General features: G+C 54.6%; 1 protein-coding gene across 13 annotated transcripts in view; it reads right to left on the bottom strand.

Moving 5' to 3' along the window:
• The window catches only part of NDST1 (N-deacetylase and N-sulfotransferase 1), an 84,454-nt gene that overhangs the window by 45,704 nt on the left and 17,591 nt on the right, over positions 1–21,159 (bottom strand). For 6 of the 13 annotated variants that reach the window (XM_070518047.1, XM_044777824.2, XM_070518056.1 and 3 more), the window contains exon 1: positions 14,277–14,487. The exons of 1 other annotated variant lie outside the window; for it this stretch is intronic. The gene's annotated coding sequence lies outside the window, so the exon portion shown is untranslated. Of the gene's footprint in view, positions 1–13,863; positions 14,019–14,276; positions 14,488–21,159 lie in introns of those variants that run through there. 6 more of the 13 variants (XM_070518057.1, XM_070518053.1, XM_070518052.1 and 3 more) reach the window with 3 other exon arrangements.

Raw genomic sequence — 21,159 nt, forward strand, 5'->3', positions numbered from 1 at the left:
TCTCTATGCAGGTGTCCCACCCCTCTCCACCCCCAGGGTAGGCTCCAATCTAACACATCTGACCTAAAATCTCCATTTCTCTCCCCAAACCTGCTTGTCCTGCAGCCATCCCCGTCTCAGGAAATGGCAATACTGTCCTTGCAGTCTCTCAGGTCAGAAACCTTGCCGTCAACACCTCTTCCTCTCCCACCCCACATCTAACCCATCAGCTCATTCTGCAAAATCAATCCAGAATCTGACCCCTGGCTGCCTCCCCCACTGTCTCCACTCTGAGCACGCCCTCATCCACATGACTGCAGAGCCTCAGGGCTGGGAGTCCTGCGTCCACCCTCTTCTCTTCTCTGCGTGGCAGCCCACACTATCCCTCTCAAATGTATGTTGAAACAAGTCAGCCCTCAGCCCAGCCCATCAGCAGCTTCCCCCTTACTCAGACTAAGCAGCAAAGTTGTCTCTGTGGGCCAGCAGGCCCTACACCTTCTACCCTCCACACTCCCCTGGCTCCATCTCCTAACAGGGCCGCTCGTATTCTTTCTGCCCAGCCACTCCAGCCTCCCTGCTGCGCCCCCAGCACCCGCACCCTCTGGCCTCAAAGCCTTGCACTGCTGTTCCCTCTGCCAGGAACGCTCTTCCCCAGATACCCAGTGGCTCCCTTGCCTGGAGTCTGCTGCCCCCTTACCAGAGAGATTCCACGACCATCCAACCACCCGACACAGAGGAGCCCTCCATCGAGTCACAGTGTCTACCCCCAACCCAGCTTTATTTTTCTTCCAGGCACTTCTCCCCACCTGACATATAGTTGTATTTGTTGGGTTGTTGATTCTACCCCACCAGTCGAACGCCAGCCCCAAGTCTATATAGGGACTGAGTCTGTTTTGTTCACTGCATCCCAGTGCCTAGAAAAGTGCCCGGAACAGAGTAGATGCTCAATAAAAATCTGTTGCATGAGAGACTACAGCCTCGCTCATCTGAACACACCTTTTGGTTTCCGCACCCACTAGGAGACCAGGACCTGGAGGCTGAGATGACACCCCACCTGTGCCAGCTGAAACCCTCAGGGTCGTCGCATGAACAGTTCCCAGCCAAATCCCCTTCCTCTCCCAGGACAACTGACTGCTGGACCAGGATACGACTTAACAATGGTCCCTGTCTAATGCCTCTGTCCACCCTTTTGGCCACTGAGGGAGAACTTCTGGGTCTGACAGCTGGGCCCATGGGGCGGCTCTAGCCGCCAGCAGGATCATGGACGGGGCTGCTGCTGCCCGCCCTCCTAGCCCACCAGTGCTGCCGGGATCCAGCATCCGACAAAGGCTGCCCCATGCGCCCAGCAAGAGGAGGCGGAGGAGGGAGGCCCAGCGCACGCCTGCCCTTCTCCTGTTGTCAGCAGGAGGGCCATCAGAAGGAAGCTCTGTTCTCAGAAGAAAGAGCATGAAGCCCAGTGCCAGGCGGAAACGGGCACAGAAGCAACTGGCCCATCAGAGACAGTTAAAGGAAAAACAAAAAAATGGGATGGAAGATGTTTGAGGGGTAATTTGCACACCCAACCGGTTTCATGCCTCCAGGGTAGCTGTGACGATGATGGCTTCACTTTTCCAGGCCCAAGGTCCTCACAGACAATCAGATGATTGTCCCAGCTGGGTGATCTGGCACTGACCCTGCAGAGGAAGGTCGGGACAGAGGAGTGTGGCCTTGCCTGGGAGTGAGAAGACGTAGGGTCCAAGCCCAGCTTTCCACACACTCATGTGTGACATTGGGAGAGTCCCTCCCTCTCTATACCTCAGGTTACCCATCTGTAAATGGCTTGTCCAGGCCTGCACTTGAAGCCTCAGCCTGCCTGCCACAGGACCACACAACAGGGCACCCCTCAGCCTATGCAGGTTGCTGGGCTGCCCAGACCAGTCCTCCAACCTCCCTGGGCTCAGGACCTCCCTATGGGGCCTGACACCAGGGACACAGCCTCTGCCCACTTTGACCGAGGATTCCAGCTTATCTCCTCCTCTGACATCAGGGCACTGCTCTCCTGAGCTGTTACCTGAAGAATGTGAAACCCCTCTGGGCCTGGCCAAGGGGCCCCTCACTCCACCCAGACCCTAACACTTGCTGTGATCCCCGTCATCCTCTCCAAGAATGGCTCACAAGGCACTTTCAGCCACAACCACTAGGAAGAGCTCAGCGTGTTAGTGCACATAGGGCAAAAGAGAAGCCCAGAGAGGGGAAGACGCATGTTGATGTCACACAGCACAGCTGCCACCCAGGGGTCCTCCCTACCAGCCCTAGGCTCCATGAGCTAAGACAGGATCCTCAAAGCATGTATACAGACCCCCATGTCTGAATCTTCTAGGAAGGGAGAGGCTGTACCCTAGGACTGAAGGAATCGAGGATGGGAGACAGAAATCTGCATGCATTTTTTACAAGCTTCCTAGGTCTTTCTTGCGCCCAGAACAACTGTGACCTCTCAGGTAAGACCTCTTCCAGGAGGAGGCATCTTAGCTGGCCTCGAGGGATGGTTAGGATTTCAATTAAAAGAGTGAAATAAACCTTGGACGGACAGACAGCTGGGCAAAGGAGCTGATGGATAAAGCCCATACTCTAAGAGGAGAATAAAGCAGAGAAAGGCCTGAGGGAGGGGAAGCCCAGTCCAGTAAACATCTGAACTGATCCCCCCGTCCCTCTGTCCCCGCAGGACACACAGGGCTGGACGGGATGCCCTCTGAAGGCTGCCACTCCCAGCCTCCCTTCCCCCCTAAAGTCCTCCAAACCCCTGGAAGAGTGAGAGGCGGGGACAGCTGCAGGCAAAAGGCTTCTCTCCTTGGTTATATGGCAGCATGGGGACCACACTTTCAGTGACTGTTTATCTGCAGCTTAAGAAGCTGCCTGGGTCAGTGGCTAAGCAGCCACAGCTTATCTGGGAGGAGGATTCGAGGGCCACAGGGCAGGCTGATCCAGCAGCCTCTATTAAATGGAAACTTCACAGCTGGCCAAGAGCACCACTGCCATGCCTTCATTCATCAGGGAAGCACTCGTTATGCTCCTTCTGTGTACACAGCCCTGAGCCTCAGCACAATGCTCAGCACTACAGTCAGCACAATAGGATGCAGAAGGAGTCAGCCCCCCAATTTCTACCCGCCTCAAAGAGCCCATGAGGCAGACAGAAGACGCCCCACACCAGAAGGCAGGAGAGAAAACAGGCCATGCCTTCAGGACAGGGCTGTCAACGCAGATGCCTAGGGGCCTGGAAAGGTGATGTAAGTGTGCAAAGGGGCCAGGTTGGGATGGGGCAAAGTGGAGCGTACGTGCCTCATCTCTAGTAGCGGCCACTGGAGAATGCAGGCTTGAGGTTTTCTGATCTTCCTATTTTTGAAGTAAAGCCAGAAGTTGGGATTTTTATATGAAATCTCCTGTTGGCAAATCTCCTGTTAGCTCAATATTTGGCATGGGCCGAGTAAAATCTGCCCGTGGGGCGGATGTGGCCTGCCAGTTTGTGGCCTCTGTTTTCTTAAAAGGGACAGAGAATACAATGTGGAACTCGGTAGAGGAGACTTCCCTGCAGCTGAGGTACCAGGGAAGGCTTCTTGGGAGAGGAGGCATTGGCGCTGGGCTGCAAGGATGGGGAGGGCACTCCTGGGGAGGGAGTCATGGCAGAGGGTGGGCACACCTGCTGGAACCACAGGGGCCGTGGGACAAGAGCCCCCCCAGCCTACAGCCTACCTTTCCCGGATAAAAGGAGTCCCTCTCTCCCTCCCCAGGCACAGAGGCATCAGCTCTGTGCATCCCCAGGTGGCAGAAGGAGGGGCCGCCTGCCCAGCAAACCTCTGGACTAAATCAATTGGTGGCAGAATAGTGTGGGTTTGATTTCATTCTTGGAGCTTGAGGAACAGGTCGGCTAGTGCAACAGCTCCATGGGGGAAGGGAGAGGAAGAGACAATGGAGGACAAAATGAGGTTGAGGATCGTGTCCTGCCTGGCCAGGCCCGGCTGGTTACATAACCCTGCCTCAGGACAAAGCCACGTTTAAGCACCAGGGAGGGCCTGGGCTAGGGAGTCCTGGGAGGCAGAGGGGTACCCCCCCTCGCCTGCACACCCCTGCTCTTCGGCCTCGCCCTGCAGCTCCTGGAAAGCCCAACAGAGTGCAGAGCTGGAGGTGGAGACCCCAAGATAAGGCACTTAATGGGACCACACAGCAACTCAGTAGCAGAGCCGGAACTAATAGCAAACTTTTACCAAGGGATAACTTTGTACCAGGCACTGGGATAAGTCCTTTACAGGCATCACCTTATTTAAAAGTCTGTAACACCATGAGGCAACTATTCTTATTCCCACTTTACAGAGAGGGAAACTGAAGTACAGACACAGTAACTCACCCAAGGTCAGGCAGCTCCTAAGTGGGGAAGCTGGCTTAGAATCCAACAGGGCCCCCCCACTCCCCGCCAAGACCACACGCTGAACCATGATACTGCACTGCCCCCAGGCTACCTTCTACTAGAAGCACACTGCCTCTTCAGCAACCTTCTCTCAGCCTGCAGTGCATGCGAGCGGCCCCCTGCCCTCCTGTCAGCACTTTGCAGGACACCGAGTCCTCTGACAACTCGATGAAACCTACAGAGTTTCTCTGCAGAAAAAGAATGCACAGAAACTCCTACAAAAGGTTGCACATGATTTCAGGGGCTCACAGACCCCTGCATTGGTGAGAATGGATGGGTCAAGATCACAGGATACTCAAGAGATAGGGGGTGGCAGAGGGAGGGGACTCCCCCAAGCCCTTTGGGCCCCTTCACATCTGTAAACTCAGAGCCCTAATGCATAGCCACTCAAGTCCACAGGCGTGGGCATGAATGAGAGCTCAGGGTCTAGTCATCCCTCAGGGCTGGGAGAACAGAATGAATCACAACACACAATAGCCTTCGCCTCTGCACCCACTGGGTGTGACTCACAGCTCCCAGCTGTTGGGCAGACGGTGCACAGCTGGGCCCCAGCATCTGGACGAGGATAGCATCATCAAGCGCACCATTCTGGCCTCCTCCCCACCACGCAGTCACTATCCAGTGGGCCCACCTCGCTGCAGATCAGACCTGGCCTTGCCCCAACCCCAGCAGCTCTGAGTGTTTACAAGAGAGACCCCAGCACAGCCCCTGCCCAGCCTCCACACGGGCCGTGGCCCTGGGAGTGCTAAGCCAAGAAGACAGCCCCTTGCAAGGCACCGGGAAACCAAGCTCCAGTCCCAAGTCTTCTGCTGCCTCACTGTGGGATCTCAAGCAGGCCCCTCCCCCATCTCAGAGCCTCAGTTTCACCAACTATAAACGGGGGAGACAACCTGGTCAAGTCCTTCCCAGCTCCAAAGCCCTGCGCCTATAAACAACAGCATCTGACAAACTTCACGGAGCTGTGGGATCCTGCTTCAGGAAGTTACATAAACATCCTTCAGAGAAACAAAAGTCAAACCTAAAGACTGCTTTTTTTTTAAGGATATCAAGAAGCCCTTTTTATAGTGCAACTTCCCCCATCCTACTTCCATTGTTCCAAATATCCTCTCAGGACCCAGAAAATACATTTGGTTTCCGTCTGGGGTTTGGGCTTCTTGGTGTTCTTCCTCTTAGAAGCTGCCTCACCCCTCCTTGGCAGCTTTCTCCACAGGACACACCCATCTCTGCCCCCAGCATTGCTCTGGGCCACCCTGAGGGCTACGGCTCCCCAGCCTGCCAAAGATGGGGGCAGGGACAGTTGTCCGGAAACAAATCCTTCTGTGGTCAGAACAGAGACAGCTCTGGATTCTGGTCCCAGTATGTGGCCCTAGCTGGGCAAGTCTTTGCTTCTCTCTGGGCCTCAGCTCCCCATTGAGAAAGGAAGGGGTCCCTAACTGTGTCAGAAAAGCCCTCGGGTACCTTGGGGCCACTGAGACAGAAAAGAACAGCTGGATAGACAGTGGGCTCTGATCTTCACTTCCCTATCCCCTCCTGCTAGAACCAGAGGAGATCCACTTTTCTGTCTCTGATTTTACCTCTTGTCCTACCTCGGGGACCTTGAACTCAGCACTGAGTCTCTCTGTGCCTCAAATGGCCCAAAAGACAGGGAGAATGACAGTGTCTGCAGTGGGGGCCAGAACTGGGGAGCCTGAGCCCTAACCATCCCAACACAATCGCATCACCGCCCCCCCCCCAAGCCTGTTTCACTCATTTAATAGAATATATACTTTCACATCTTTAGAAAACCAATCTACGTTGTGCCTTCTACACCAACACTGCAAGACAAGTCCCCACTGCCCTTCTCTCCCATGAGATCATGCTTCTAAACACCTCTACAGAATTCTACAGAACTGCTAGATCTACCACCTTATGGCCTATGGCCTCAGTCTACAAAACGGGGACAATAATAGTGCCTACCTTCCACGATGATTCTGGGGATTACTCCAGATAAGATTACATAGAAGTGCCCAGCAAGTATTGATAAGCTCTCAATAAATGTGAGTAGCAATTATATGATCATCATCATTAAAATTATTGAGATGCTTAAAACCACTGGACCGGTGACAGCTAAGGCCCCTTAGCCCCTCTCAGATCACATCCAGACACTGTAATGGCTAATGCATACACGCACCCCTGCCCCCAGCATACACACTTCTCTGAAGCAGGACTCACACTCTCTGCCCAACCCGAAGCCTGGGCCCAGACCCAGAACACAACCAGCTTGCTCCAGGCCCCCATACTTGCCACCCATGCTTCAAGTCTCCAGTCCTGCCTTCCTCAAGTAGCCCCAGCACTGTATTCTGTGATCATCAGAACCACAGTCCTGTGTCACAAGATTGTTTCCTGGGGGTAGGAAGCTGTTATAAGATGGTGGCTCCTTATAAACAGGGTAGAGAGAAACAGGGCTTTCCTCTGGGTCCTCCACATTTGCTGAATGTCTGGATATGCTGAAAACAGGAAAGCCCAAGGAGAGAGGCATCCATTCTTTTTAATACCTAACCAAGTGTTTCTCAAACTTTAGCATGCACTGAAATCCCCTATAGGGCTTCTTAAAACAGATTGCTGGATCCCACCCCTCAGTTTGTGATCTGCGGTGGGACTAGATAATTTGCATTTCCAACAAGTTCCCAGGTAATGCTGATGCCACTGGTCCAGAGACCAACTCTGAGAACCACTGACTTAACCTGCAGGTGAAATCAGGGAGAGTTTCTGTGAATATGTGAGGCTCACACTTCTGTAAAAGCAGAGTAGGAGCTGCCCAGGTGAGGGAGGGAATCCAGGCAGAGGGAGCAGCACCAGTGAAGGCCCTGTGATGACGATGCTCATTTCTCCTCACCCGGCCTCTGCCTGGGCAGGTCGTGTAAACCAGAGGTGGCTGCAGCTGCGCAATGACTACAGCAGACCTCCGCCGACGGCCACCCAGACCTGCCTGGACAGGCCGATCCTTGGCCGGCCTGCCGGTGATGAGAATCCTAGCCCTGCCTCATGGTGCCAGACCTCAGGTCTGAACGAGGCCAGTCCTCACATCTCAACCACTTGAGTGCCAGGATTCTGCTCCGCACCTCCAGACGCCACCCCTTCCATCTTGGCTAGATGCGATAGTTTACGCTTCCTCATTTCTGGTGCCTTGCAGAACAAGTCTGCTTCATCTCGCCAGAGCAGCCCCTCAGAAAGCAGCAGACCCTGACAGTAATCCCCCGAGTCTGAACCTCTCCAGGCTGAGTGTCCTCCTCACTAAGCCTTAGGTGCTACATCTGCTAAAAGGGGATAATAATGGTGCCTAATTCCTACCGCTGTCCGGAGGATTAAATGAGCTCCTCCGTCGGTAATAACAACACCAACCACAACCACGACCCTAACTAACAGGGACTGAGCTCGTAGTTATGCACCTTCCCTGCGTTATCTTTCTAAATGCTGTGAGATGGGGACAATTATTATCTCCTTTGTACAGATGAACTAAACAGCTTGCTCAAGGTCCCATAAGTAGGAAGTGGCCCAGCAGGGATGTGAACCCAGACCGTCTGGCTCCAGAGCCAAGCTCCCAGCCTCTGCTCTGTCTGTGTCCTAGTCACCTGCCCCAAGATCTTGCTCAGATCACCTCTCCCTGCCACCATCCACTCCCCTTCCCAGGGCAGAGGGAGGCCTCTCAAGGCTCCAGCCCACAGTGCACAGAGTCCAGGGTAAGCGCCCCTGGTCCTCAAGGCAGCCTCAGGGCCTGCCAGCCAGACCAACTTATCTGGCACAAGTTTTAGATACCACTCAACATGGCCACGAGGGAGGAGGCTGGGCCTACAGATAGCTCTTGAGCACCTTAACCGTGATGAAAGGACAGAAGAGGAAAAACAGGTGTAACAAAGAGAGGAAATTCTGTCAGGCTTCCGGATAAGACCAGCAGCTCCCACACCCCATGCAAATCACCCTATCTCTCAGTGCCTCGGTTTCCTCATCTGAACAAGCCTTCTCAAGCCACTAGACAGAAAGTTTAGCAACTCAAACTCCGGGATTCTGCTCTCCATTTTAAGAGGACAGTTCACCTCCCAGGTACAAATAATAACAACAATAACCGTCGTTGTCTGTGAAGAGCTCCTATTCACTGGACTCTTACCATGGGTCAAGCACTGATCTGCTCAGCCTCCCTAGCAGAACAGGACTATTATTATCCTCATTTTGCAGATGAGGAAATCAATACCCAGAGAGATTTGGGTAATTTGCTCTAGATCTCACAGTTAACAGTGGCAGAGCTGGGATTTGAACCCAGGACTTCTGACCCCATTCTGCAATGCCGCCCACCCCACTGGTGCAGAAACAAGCCCCACGCAGCCCCTGCATCCGGAGCACAGAGCCTAGAGGAGATGAGACACGTCTTTAAGGAACCAGAATTCAAAGCCAGGCATGTGAAGGGCCCCGTGAGAGGTGCAGATAACAGGCTCTGCACATGGAAAGGAGGGAGGGGGCAACGCCAGCTCTGTGGAATTAGGAATGACTGCACGGAAGAGGTGACACTGGAGCTGAGCACTGGCGGGGGAGGATTTTTGGGCGGGTGAGGGGAAGCGACTGGGTGCAGCATTCCTGCCATGAGCAGAGACGTGGAAGCAGGAAGGGACGGGGCACACAGTGGGAGGGAAAAGAGGCAGGTTTTGCTGGAGGGCTGAGGGGGATGTGGGGGTGACATGGAGCAGCACCTCCCATATCTTGCCCTCCAGTAAATACGCGCTCATTCGCAAACCACATTTTAAAATTAAATCCAACTTGTGTCAAGAAATAAAACAGGCAGGAATAAAAAGGGTCAGGAGGCAACTTAACACAAACTCTCCTCCACCTAGATAAGAGCTTCAGTCCCCTCTGTGACTCTGTGACAAACAGGCTCTAGCCCTGAGGCCACACAGTCCAAGACATCCACCCCTTACACCAAGCTCCAAACCTCCAAGCTGGGGCAGAGCTTTGTCACAGCCCCACAGGCAGGAGAAAGCACCTTTGCTGGTGACCCCCAAGACCAGGAGACCCTGCTTTAACCCCTAGTGTGGAGAAGGAAGGGGATAACCATGGCCCCCCACCCCGACTCCTCCCGTTCCTCACTTTCAAACCCTCCAGCTCTTTCTCCCAGCTCCTACTGATTTGGCATAATTTAGACTTATTTCTTCACATTTGAGGAAAGAGAGACTGAACCCATTTCACAGACTGGGAAATGGAAGCAGAAGGTTCCAGCCCTCTGTGAAACCACAGTCCCAGAAAGCCCAGGCTCGGACAGCTGATCCAGACATCCCCAGGGGCCCCTTGAAGGTCAGCTGGGCTGAGTGCATTCCACAGGGCAAGGACTCTCCCAGGCAGAGCACTGTGGGCTGGGCACATACAGAGAACTTCCCGAGATGCGCAGGACGGGGCAGCTCCAAAACGCTATGAGAAAAACAGGGGGCGGAAGTAGGCCAAGTGCCACCCCAAGTGTTGAGACTCTCGGGTGAAAAGGGAACTGAAAGAGGTCACCCGGGCCTGACCCTGCTCTTACACGCCCTCTGCACCCTCTCCAACTCTCCGGCCTCTCTCTCTCTGCATTCCTTGAGCAATGGGGACCTTGCCTCCTCCCCAGGTAGCTTATTCCCCTATTAGCTTCCCTGGCACTCTTGGTGCTGTCTCTGTCGTCAGGAGCCGCACAGGACAAGACTATGCCCTCCGCCCGTAGAGAGCCCTGAAGGGATTTGAAAGCAGTAACACTGCCCCCTTAAGGGCCCTTCCCCAAACCTTAGACCACCTGTGATGACCCCAATCCTCAAGGCAGCTACCAAGTCCTGCAGCCTCCCGCTCCTTCTCTCTCAGTCCCATGGCCTGAGTCAGACTTTGGTTAGCTCTCTGCTGGACCACGATCAACAGCATCCCTGAGCTGGTCTCATCCCTGCCAATCTTGCCACGATCTTTGCCCAAATGACCCATGAGAGGAGCAGCACTACAGGGCAGAAGCAGTTCAGGTCTGGGTTCAAACACAGCTCTGTAAGTGATTCGATGCCTCTGAGCCTCCATTTCCCCATCTGAAAACAGGGCGGGGGTGGCATTACCAGTGGCAGCAGCAGCTACTTTGCAGGAGTATTGTGAGATTTCAATGGGGCATTTGTAAGGAGCCTGGCACAAGGCGCAGTAACAGGCATCGACTCAACGAGCTGCTTAAAACCCTCTGTCCTCTCCACCAGCTACAGAGTAAAATCCAAACTCCCAAGCAGGATCCCGCAGGCTCCCCATGACCCAAGCTTGTCCCCCACTGACCCCCTTCCCGCAGCCTGCATCCTCACAAACACTTCCTCCCCCAGGAAGCCCTGCCGACATTAACAACCAGAAGAGCTTTTCCCCTCCACTGACCTTCCAAAGCCCACCTATCACTGATCACATCCTGCCTCTTCGCCATCACTTGATCCTTGTCTTCCCTCCCCCATCAGATCAGCAGCCTCTCCAGTCAGAAACCAGCAGCACCTCACCCCACTTCATTTCCCCATCACCCCTGTCCACAGACATTTTCCATACATATTTAACAAATTACCCTAACGTTCCATTTCAAGTAAAGAATGTCCAAGTCCTTCAAACAGTCCAGATATTTCAAGTCATACCCCAAACCAAATTCCAGGCCAGCAGAAGTTTGCCCAGTCTCTAGGGACTTGCAGGCCTGGCTGTGGCCCCAAAGCATGGAAGACAGGTCAAGCAGGGCAGAGAGGGCTCTGCGCTGCTGAGGCCAGAGCCTACTTCTAAGTTTCTTAGTCGGCCCCTCGGCCAGCCCCCAGCCTATGATTTCATACTCTTAACCACATCCCCAACTCGTGATTGTAAAATTGTTCCTTGCATACCCCTTGTGATAAGAGGCTCACTATCCATCTTTTCTTCCTTGCTGGCTCCTCTCTTCACCTGTTGATTCTTCCAGAGTCCTCTCCTCCTGCTCTGATCACAAGAACAAGGAGAGTCTGACCACATGCCAACCGTCATCCTATCCCTCAGGACTCCTTTCAGCCTTCTGGCCCCTCCACTCAGTCCTTCACTTTTCTGAGTCCCCACAAAGTCCAACTAAGTAGTGAAATTTTTCACTCTTGTTCCTGAGAGCTGACAGTGAACTGTCAGCCCAGGAGGGCTCCCTATTCCCTGAGCCCAGGAAAAGCCTATGGACCCTGGACACCCCACGCACAGTGCTGCAACAGCCCTTGGAGCAGTTAGAACAGCAATGCACAAACTTCCTCTCCCAAGAACTTCTTTTATCATCTACTCCTACTCCATTGTTTTCAGATGTCACATTAACTAGCAATTTGTTTTCCTTTTTTTTTAAAGATTTTTAAATTTTTTTCCTTTTTCTCCCAAAGCCCCCCAGTACATAGTTGTATATTCTTTGTTGTGGGTCCCTCTAGTCGTGGCATGTGGGACAGTGCCTCAGCGTGGTTTGACGAGCAGTGCCATGGCCGTGCCCAGGATTCAAACCAACGAAACACTGGGCCGCCTGCAGCGGAGCACGCGAACTTAACCACTCGGCCACGGGGCCAGCCCCTCCATTTTTTAAGAAATTATTCAAGGTCCCCAATCAGAGCCTGATCAGTAGTCATGAAATAGTAGCCCCCACCAAAAGATTGGGCCAGCACAGAGCACTAAAACCAGTGGAAGTCTGGGCCACCCCTCGCATTCACTCACAGGGTATTTACTGGGGGCCTACAGAATATGACTCAGAAACCCGTATACACATGCATTTTCCTTTAGGATTCTGCCATCCTGACACTGGCTCAAAGTCTACCCCCCATTACTACCCTCAAGGACCTTTGGGGTTGGGGTACCTGGAGCAGCCCATGAGTTTAGCAATGAGGACCCTGTCAATGAGTCCCACAGAAGGACACCTGGGATCTAAACCCCATGGCCTTAGACCTCTCAGCGCCCCAAGGGCTCCAATTCTCAGCCCTTCCTCTGCCCCCTGCTGATCTGAAAGTGACCTGTCTGAATGGAGATGAAAGGCTCTGCTGCCCTCGGTGCTGGGGAGAGGCCTGTTGACAAAGCCACCAGCTGTCCCCAGCCGGAGCCAGGGGGACGGGCTCCTCCCTGTGCTACCCGCACTGGGAGAGCGTTCCTGCCAGGGACCCGGCCAGCACAGAACTCGGACCATCACGGAGCTCCAGCCCAGGCTCCAACTGACTTCCCCTCTGCTCCAGCTGCCCACAGTAACAAGAGCCAGGGCACAAGACCTCACCCCGAACCAGTGCCAGCCAGACGGAGCATCACCTGGGGGTAAGAGTAATGGGAAGAGGGGGCAAGTGTCCCCATAATTCCATCCGAAAATGACACCATGAGCTCAGTTGCAGCAGGACCTTATAGAGTCCTGTAGTTGAGACTCAGGCTGGACGAGGGGAGTCAAATCCAAGCTCCACCACTTCCCTCTTGTGTGACCTTCAGCCATTCTGTGCCTCAGTTTCCCCCTCTGTAAAATGTGGTTAATGGCAGTGTGGGAGAATTAAATGAGAAAACATATGGAAAGCAATTAGCCCAGTGCCTGACATATGGTAAACACGCAACAAATACTTGTTGAGCATAAACATGTCACTGTTCACTAAGGTACCACCGTACCTCATTTCATCCCTATGCTGGCAGATACTGTATTTTGCCCATTTTACAGGTGAGGAAACTGAGGCTAGGGGAAGATAAGGAACCACGCCAAAGTCACAGAGCTGAGAATGACAGACACTCAGGTCAATCTGAACTGCAGACCAGGGAGCAATACCGCCCAAGCCATTCGGAATGCTTTGGGGGGAAGGTACAGCACTGGGCGTGACCGTGGGGCTCTGGATCCCCTGGGCCGGGCCGGGCCGGGCCTGGCTCCTGGCTGACCCCGGTGCTCGAATCTGGGAAAAAGCAAAGAGGCCAGTCACCAGCTTCCCGGCCTGTCCCAGAGCCACGCGCTCACGGCGCCCCCTCCTCAACCGGTCCCAGGGAGTTAAAGGACAGCGTTCGACGCCGGGGCTCGTGGCTCCCGAGAAGCGGAGGGAGGAGGGAGTTAGAGACCAGGCCGCTCACAGCCCGGAGAAAACCGGTCCGGCTGCCTTACCCTTCCCGAAGCGGGGACCCGGCCTCTAACCCCCTCCCCCGCCAGACAAAAGTTTCCCCTGTTCGGGAGGAGGGGAGGGGGAGGGGGCATTCCTCGTGAGTGACATTATCCGTGACCTACAGCTGCCGCGCTGCCCTCGCCCGCACCCTGGCCTGCCCCCGGCCCCCGCGCGGCCCCCACCCCTTTGTCCTCCCACCCCCGTGCGCGGGGCCCGGCGGACTGTACTTGCCCGCCCGGCGCCCGCCCGCACCAAACTTGCGCCGGCGGCCGCTTGGGCCCCGCGCGGCCTGCACGCCGGCTCGGGCCCCGCCGGCTCGGCGACAGGGGACTGGCGGCCCCGGCCCTCCTGGCCTCTTACCTGCCACGGCTGGGACGCCGCCCGGGGGAGGAGGCGCTCCCGGCCAGCCGCCGGACGCCTGGTCCCCCGGGCCGTGCGTGCGCCGCTGGGCTCCGGCCCGGGCCGGGTTAACCCCTTCGCGGCCGACGCCGCCGCTCCCACCCCCGCTCCACGCCGCAGCCGCCGCCGCCCCGCCTCCCGCTCCTCGCCTCCCCCTCTCGCCTCCCCCTGTTGGTGCCCAGCCCCCAGGCCCGGCCCCCGGCCCCGCGCGGGGGCAGCTCGCCGCTCCCGCGGCTGGGCGGTGGGGTGTCCCTGAGACTGGAGTTGGGGCGCGCTGCCTCGCCCCCGCCGGCCCGCGGAGCACAGAGGGGCGAGCCCGCGCGCCGAGGGGCCCCGGCCCGCCGCCCCTCGCCGCCTCCGGCCCCGGCGCCTACCTCCCCGGATCGCGGCCGTGGGAGCGGGGTTCGATCCCGTGATGGAGCGGGGTTGCCGGCCGGAGAGCGGCTCCGAAGGCCCGGGCGGCGAGCGCCCTGGGGCGGGGGCCGGGGCGGGACCGGGCGCTGCTATCAGGGCTGGATTTCTCAGCTTCCACCCGGATTCTCCCTCGGCTCTCCCGGCCGATTCGGTGCTGCTCGGCGACCACGTGACGCGGGCTGCCTTTGACCCCTGTCTTCGAGCGGGTAGGGGGCGGGGGCCGGAGGGGGTGTCAGATGCGGGGCCCACGAGGGCGCGGGGCGGCTGCCAGGCGTCCCGGAGGCGGTGACCCCGGGGAAACAAAGCTCGGGGGAAACCAACAAGTTATTCGGGGTCAAAGAGGGAACAGCACTGGGGGTCGGCGAGGCTGCGGAGAAAACGAGGGAGACAAAGACCCACGCCCGCCGCGCCTCCGAGGGCCCTGGGAGCGCCCTGGCCAGCCCGAGGGGACCTCCAGGCTCTGCCGCCACTGGGCCTATGACAACCCCCCAGGCATCCTCAGACGGCTCCCGACAACCAGGTCTCTGCTGGAGTGACCCCTTCTGGGCAGGCCTTCCTGCCCCCTCCCCTTTGCCCTCTCAAAAACCACTTTATATTTCCTTTATCATGATTATCTGGTACACTTACTGGTTTCATTGTTTACTAGACTGTCATCTCCCCCAACAAGTTGTTCCCCGTTGAATCCCCAGCGCCTGGCATTAACAGGCAGATGAAGAGGTGGATGACCTTGTGCACATCTCTTCTCCCACAGAGCCTCACTTTCCCACCCCTGGTATTATTTCAACCATCTGAACGGCCCTGCAAGTTAGGCAAGGCTTCAGTGGTTGTCCTCATCAAACAGACGGGGACAACCAGGCCCAGAGAGATGACATGATTTCTGGGCGTCTCCTATGTAGCTGAGAGCCGCAGCCTAAACTCAGATCTGAGTGCTCCAAGCAGGGGCTTTTTGCCATCCATGAGCCAGCCTGCGAATTGAGGGGTGGGGAGTGGGGGAGTGAATTTGATTTAGGGAGCCTTAAGAGGCCTGCTAATGATGCAGATCCCCGGGCCTCTCCCCTGGAGATGCTGATTCAGTGGGTCTGGGGTGAGGCTGGGGCCAATTTGGAAAACAGTGGACTGGTGTTTTCCTAAGGACCTTCAGAGGCTCCTGATCATCTATCTAACTGTAGGAGCAAAGCTCAAAAAACATATGCGCAACAAGAGCAGAGCAAAGGGAGGTAGAGGAGCCAAGCGTGACACATGAGAGGAGGATAGACTCATCTCAGTTCCCCCAAAGGGTAACTTCCTTGTGCTGAGGGGAAAGGGTTTCAGCCAGCCCACTCATGCCTCAGAGGGGGAAGATGCTGAGGCCTGAACAAGGAGAGATGCTGGGGGTGGGACCAGGCTCCTGACTCCCAGACGCACCCATGTGCCAGGTCTGGATGGAGTGTAATCAGACAGGACTGAGCCTAATGGTGGTGGCCACAAGCCCCAACTGCAGGCCATGTTCAAAGATAGGCTTGTGACTTATTAACACACATTCCAGCCACCCCACCAGTTAGTCCAGGGAAATCAACAAACACTAGCAAATTCTCCTTTGTAGTTTATATTCCTATGGTCAACTAGTAAAGTCCTTGAAGATGGTTTGGGTCTTGGGCAGGTTAAACAAGCCCCTAGAATCTCACTCATGCTAATCTCTACTTTAGAGCATCCACCTGAGGCCCTGTGAGCATCTTCTGTGTGCCAGGCGCTGTGCTCCTGGTAAGGGAGATGCACGGTTGAAAGAGACATGGGTCTGCACTCTCAGAAAGTCTCCAGGCATATGTGGAGATGATCTGTATGTCCCTTCCTATGTCCAAAAGCTGGCAGAGCAAAGAGCCTGCTGGGGAGGCCCAGGGCAAGTGCTATGGCCCATAGTAAGAGGGGAGCAGAATGAAGGAGCTTTTGGGGGAGGCAGCCTCTGAGCAGGACCAAGAGGAATGGGTGGGATTAGGATGGGGAGATGGACATTCTCAGAACAAGGAACAACCTGTGCAAAGGCCACATGGAAAGCGCTCAGGAAAAGCTGAATGTTGCGAGGCTGAGGGGTGAGCACAGAAGGATAGAGGAAGCAGGAAGGAAAGAACAAGCAAGAAAACTGAAGAAGAGGGTTAGGAGCAGATTATGGGCCCTTCTGTGAGGGGCTCTGTGGACTGGATGTTATCCTGAGGGCCTAGTGGAGTGAGAACGCTGTAAGCAGACGAAGGAGGTGATAAGAGCCATGCAGTGGGACGCTGGAGGGGAAGGGAAGCCAGTCAGGTCATGGAGCCATGTTACCAATGAAGCTACAGATCCAAAGCAGGCTCAGGCTCAGCATTTGGGGGGCAGCCTGTGAGCTGGGGTAAGCCCCCATCACTGACAGCTCTTCCTACTCTTCTCAAGTCCACAAAGCTGCTGTTAACTGGGCTGGGCCCAAGACCCTGCAGTCACTGTCACCCAGAAAGCCTGTAGGGAGGGGGGCCCAGGCCCCACCCAGAGGTGGTCCTCTGTGGGTCTAGGTGAAGCTGAGGACCTGCATTTCTAACCACATCCCAGGAGGTTCTGAGAAAGACTGTTGGGATGCCCTGCTCCTCCATCCCCTCAGGACCCACCCACCTCTCCCAGAGCTTTGGGGACTTTCTTCTGCTGACCATTCCCCCTTCCCAGACCCCTTCCTCAGTGCCAGGTGGTGTCCCCAGTGCACACTTGACATATCCCTTGGCTGTCCCAGATTCACCTTTATCCACCTCCAGAAATCAAAGGCTGAACTCAGTGTCTTCTACCCAAACCTGCTTCTCCCCCTCCTCCTGTGTGCCCAATTCACATGTCCGGTCCAGAAATCTGACACCAGTCCCTCATCCCCACATCCCATTCATGAGCCAATCCCATTGGCTCTGCCTCCAGGTTTTTTTCTCTAATCCAACCCCGTTTCTTCTTCTTCATCACTACCACCCTCTCCAAGCCACCATCTTGTCTCTGCCTTGGCCCATATTAATGGCCTTTTAAGTGCTCTCCCTCCCTCCTGCTTTGGCCCCTCTAATGCAACCTCACCATGCCCATTTCTTACTTAAAATTGCCAACGGCTTCCCATTGCTCTCAGGATAAATTCCCTGCCTTGTTGTCCAGCCTGATCTTTTATCCTAAATGGCATACTCCACCTTCCCCTTTACCTAATTCGTCATTAAAAGCGTGGACTCGAGGGGCCAGCCCAGTGATGTAGTGGTTAAGTTTGCGCACTCTACTTTGGCAGCCCAGGGTTTGCAGGTTCGGATCCCAGGCGCGGACCTACACACCGTTCATTGAGCCATGTTGTGGTGGCACCCCACATACAAATTAGAGGAAGATTGGCACAGATATTAGCTCAGGGACAATCTCCCTCACCAAAAAAAAGAGCGTGGACTCAAGCCAGACTGCCCAGTTTGAATGCTGGCTCTGCCACTTAAAAGCAGTGTGACCTTGGGCCAGTTTCTCAACCTTTCAGTACTCAGTTTCTTCATCTCTAAAGTGGGGATAACATAGTATGTACTTCACAGGGCTGCTGTGACAATTAAATGAGTTAAATATGTAAAGCCCTCAGTGTGGTGTCTGTCACATGATAAGCACTATATTAGCTAAATGATTAATTGTGATCCTTTGGGTATCAGGTTAAATTTCATTTCCTCCTGGGGCTTTTCCTATGTCCTTAATCTAGGCCACCCTTCCTGGTCTACATGTCACATCTCCCTCTTGGAATTACTTGTCCCTCTCTAGTATGTAAGCTCTGTGTGGGCAGGACTGTGTTTGTCTCAGACTCCACTGAGCCCCAGTGCCCCACACAGCATGAGGCACTGGGTAGGCAACCAGCACATATTTGCTGACTGAACAGATGAAATAAAAGTCAGCAGATTCATCACCAAACAGAGGGCATTGTCTACCCACAAAATGCTCATCAATGGTACTTCATTCATTTATCTGCTTGACATTTTTTAGTACCTCTCCTGTAGTCTTCCTCACACCATCCTGGTGGGGGAGGGCAAGTAGAGGGACACAAACAGATGAACAAGACAGATGTGGCCCCTGTCCTGGAGGAATATATAGTCTACTGCAGAGATAGACACGTAAAAATGCGCAGAAGACACAATGCAATGTAACCACGCTGTTATACTGGCCTGTAACAATTTTGCTTCCTGGGAGGGCTCCGGAGCAATGAGAGTGAGAAGTAACTGAAGGCAAACACTGTTGCCTACTTAGCCGCATCCCTAGTTCCCACAGGGGAGTCTTTAGAGCAGAAAGGGGTGGTCCTGTCCCCAGGGCATTCAGCCCGCCCCCTCTTCCTCAGCCTAAAGACCTCCTATTCGGCCTCCAGGGCCCCATTTAAGCAGCACCTTCTCTGGGAAGTCTTCCTGTTCCTTTCAGGGATCTGTATGGGCCCCTGTCAAGGCTCTAGTGATTTTCTGGGACAATAGTGGGATTTGTCAAGGACAATCCAAATTTCATGTCATTTGTTTCTTTAAAAAAGTAAAAGGTGATTCAATGAATGTGTAACTACATGTGATTTCATGTTTGGACTTTAGTGGAGGCAGAAAATAGCCTCTGTCAAACCACGTGACCTGATTTGTGGTTTGGAGAACATGGTCACCATAATTACAGCATTGACCACATGGTGTAACAGTTTCCTCTCTCTCTCTTTCTCTCATATATACACACAGTGAGCTCAAGGACAGGGACTATTTACTTCCTGGCAGACCTTAGTATCTGTTAAACAAATGAAGGAGAAAATCTGTGAAACACGCATGTTATCCATGCTTCAGATAGACAATGGATATAAAATGTTCTGGAGGGGCGGGCCCTGCGGCCTAGTGGTTAAGTTCAGCGTGCTTTGCTTTGGCGGCCCAGGTTCCGTTCCTGGGCACAGACCTACACCACTCGCTGGCAGCCATGCTGTGGTGACAGCCCACATACAAAATAGAGGAAGACTGGCACAGATGTTAGCTCAGGGCTAATCTTCCTCAGTGCCCCCCCCCCAAAATTATTAAAAAAAAATTCTGGAAAGCAACCAAACACTGTCTTAGGTGGGGGATACGAGCAATTAACAGCAATTAATTACTTACTCTGGTGCATGCCACCTGCTTTCCATTTGTCACTCAGCAACCCAGAAAGCATAAAGCTCAGAGATGTGAAGCAACTTCCCCAAGGTCACCCAGACAGAAGTGGCAGAAGAGGTTCAAATCCAGGTCCATCTAACTAAAAGACTAAGTTCTTGTCACTGTTTACCCTGGGTTCTGTGCCCCCTTCTGTCCCTTCCACGGGGTTCCTTTTCCACTCTCCCCTGTTGTACACCCACTTTCGTCGATGCTGCTGCTGTTTGAAAAGCACTCACAGCTGGTTTCTAAAGCAGCTCCATCTCTGGGGCCAGGTTTCCTGTTTCAGGCAGAACCTAGGACGTGTGTCACACCTTCCCCAGCCCATCCCTCACTCCCAGGAGCTGCCCCTAGGTCGAGGACTCAGCTAGCACAGTCCCTTTCACGTGCAGCCCCCGTCCTGTTTTTCAGAAAGCACTTCCCCATTCTGTACGCCACTCCCGGGGACTCCACAGCAGTCCTGAGAGGTAGACACAGTGGAGATCATCACCCCCATTTTACAGGTGAGAAAATGGAGGCTCGACCAACCTGCGGGAGATCCCCTCAGCTGGCAAAAGAGCCGAGCTGTGGCTAAGCACCGTTTCAGACCACCTGCTCACACTCTTCCAAGTCCCTGGAGGGTTCAACTTGACCCAGAGAATAGGGATGGGGGTGACAGACCTCCAGAATCCTCACAGAGAGAAGATAATGGCTCTGCAAACAAATGTAAATCGGTCAAGTTCCCTTCTTACTGTGTTCATTGTGATGCACCAATTACAACCTGACAGAAGAACACCACTCTCAGCACAAGTGGTCTCTAAGTTCTGAGTCCCCTGAGGGCAGGGCAGGGGCCAGGCCTGGCGCCAGGGCGGCAGGTGCCAAGGGCGGTGGTGAGTCAGTTCCTTCCTGAACCTCTCAGATGCTACTCCGAGGGGCTCTGCGCGGGCCCCGCCCTCACCCCCAGGCCACTGCTCATCCACTCCTCCACTGTCCGACCACCTCACTCTTCAGTTTGCTTCACTTCATCACCTGGAGCTAAGTACATCACTCAAGTCAAAAGACTACATTAATCAAAGGGGGTGGGATTCTCCACAAGATTCCCACCAGTTATTCCAGTTCATTCTCACTACTCCTGTGGGATAGGGAGTAGGCACTACCACTCCCCCCCCTTTTTTTTAAAGATTTTATTTTTTTCCTTTTTCTCCCCAAAGCCCCCCGGTGCATAGTTGTATATTCTTCGTTGTGGGTCCTTCTAGTTGTGGCATGTGGGACACTGCCTCAGCGTGGCTTGATGAGCAGTGCCATGTCCGCACCCAGGATTCGAACCAACGAAACACTGGGCCGCCTGCAGCAGAGCGCGCAAACTTAACCACTCGGCCACGGGGCCAGCCCCAACCACTCCCCCTTTTAAAGAAACTGAGGCCCAGGGTCCCAGTGCCCCCACAGCAGAGATCCAGAAAGCCCCCCTCTCAAGTGAAGTGGGGAGGGATGGTCGAGGTTCCCAGGTCTGGGGGTTGCTGTCCAGTTCTCCTCGGTCCCCACCACTCCATACACACACACCCAGCCCACCTTGTTCATCTGCAGTATCCTCCTGGGCCCCCTTGGCATCTTAGTTTACGATTCCTGAACTAATCCAATCCACCACCTTACAGAAATAGAGAAACTGAGGCCCAGGGAGGAACAGGGGCCTGCCCCCATCACCAGTGACGCAGCAGAGCTAGGACGGCCTGGGCAGGCCCCTGCCTCT

Source organism: Equus asinus, chromosome 9 (genome assembly GCF_041296235.1).
Source record: "Equus asinus isolate D_3611 breed Donkey chromosome 9, EquAss-T2T_v2, whole genome shotgun sequence".
NCBI lineage: Eukaryota > Metazoa > Chordata > Mammalia > Perissodactyla > Equidae > Equus > Equus asinus.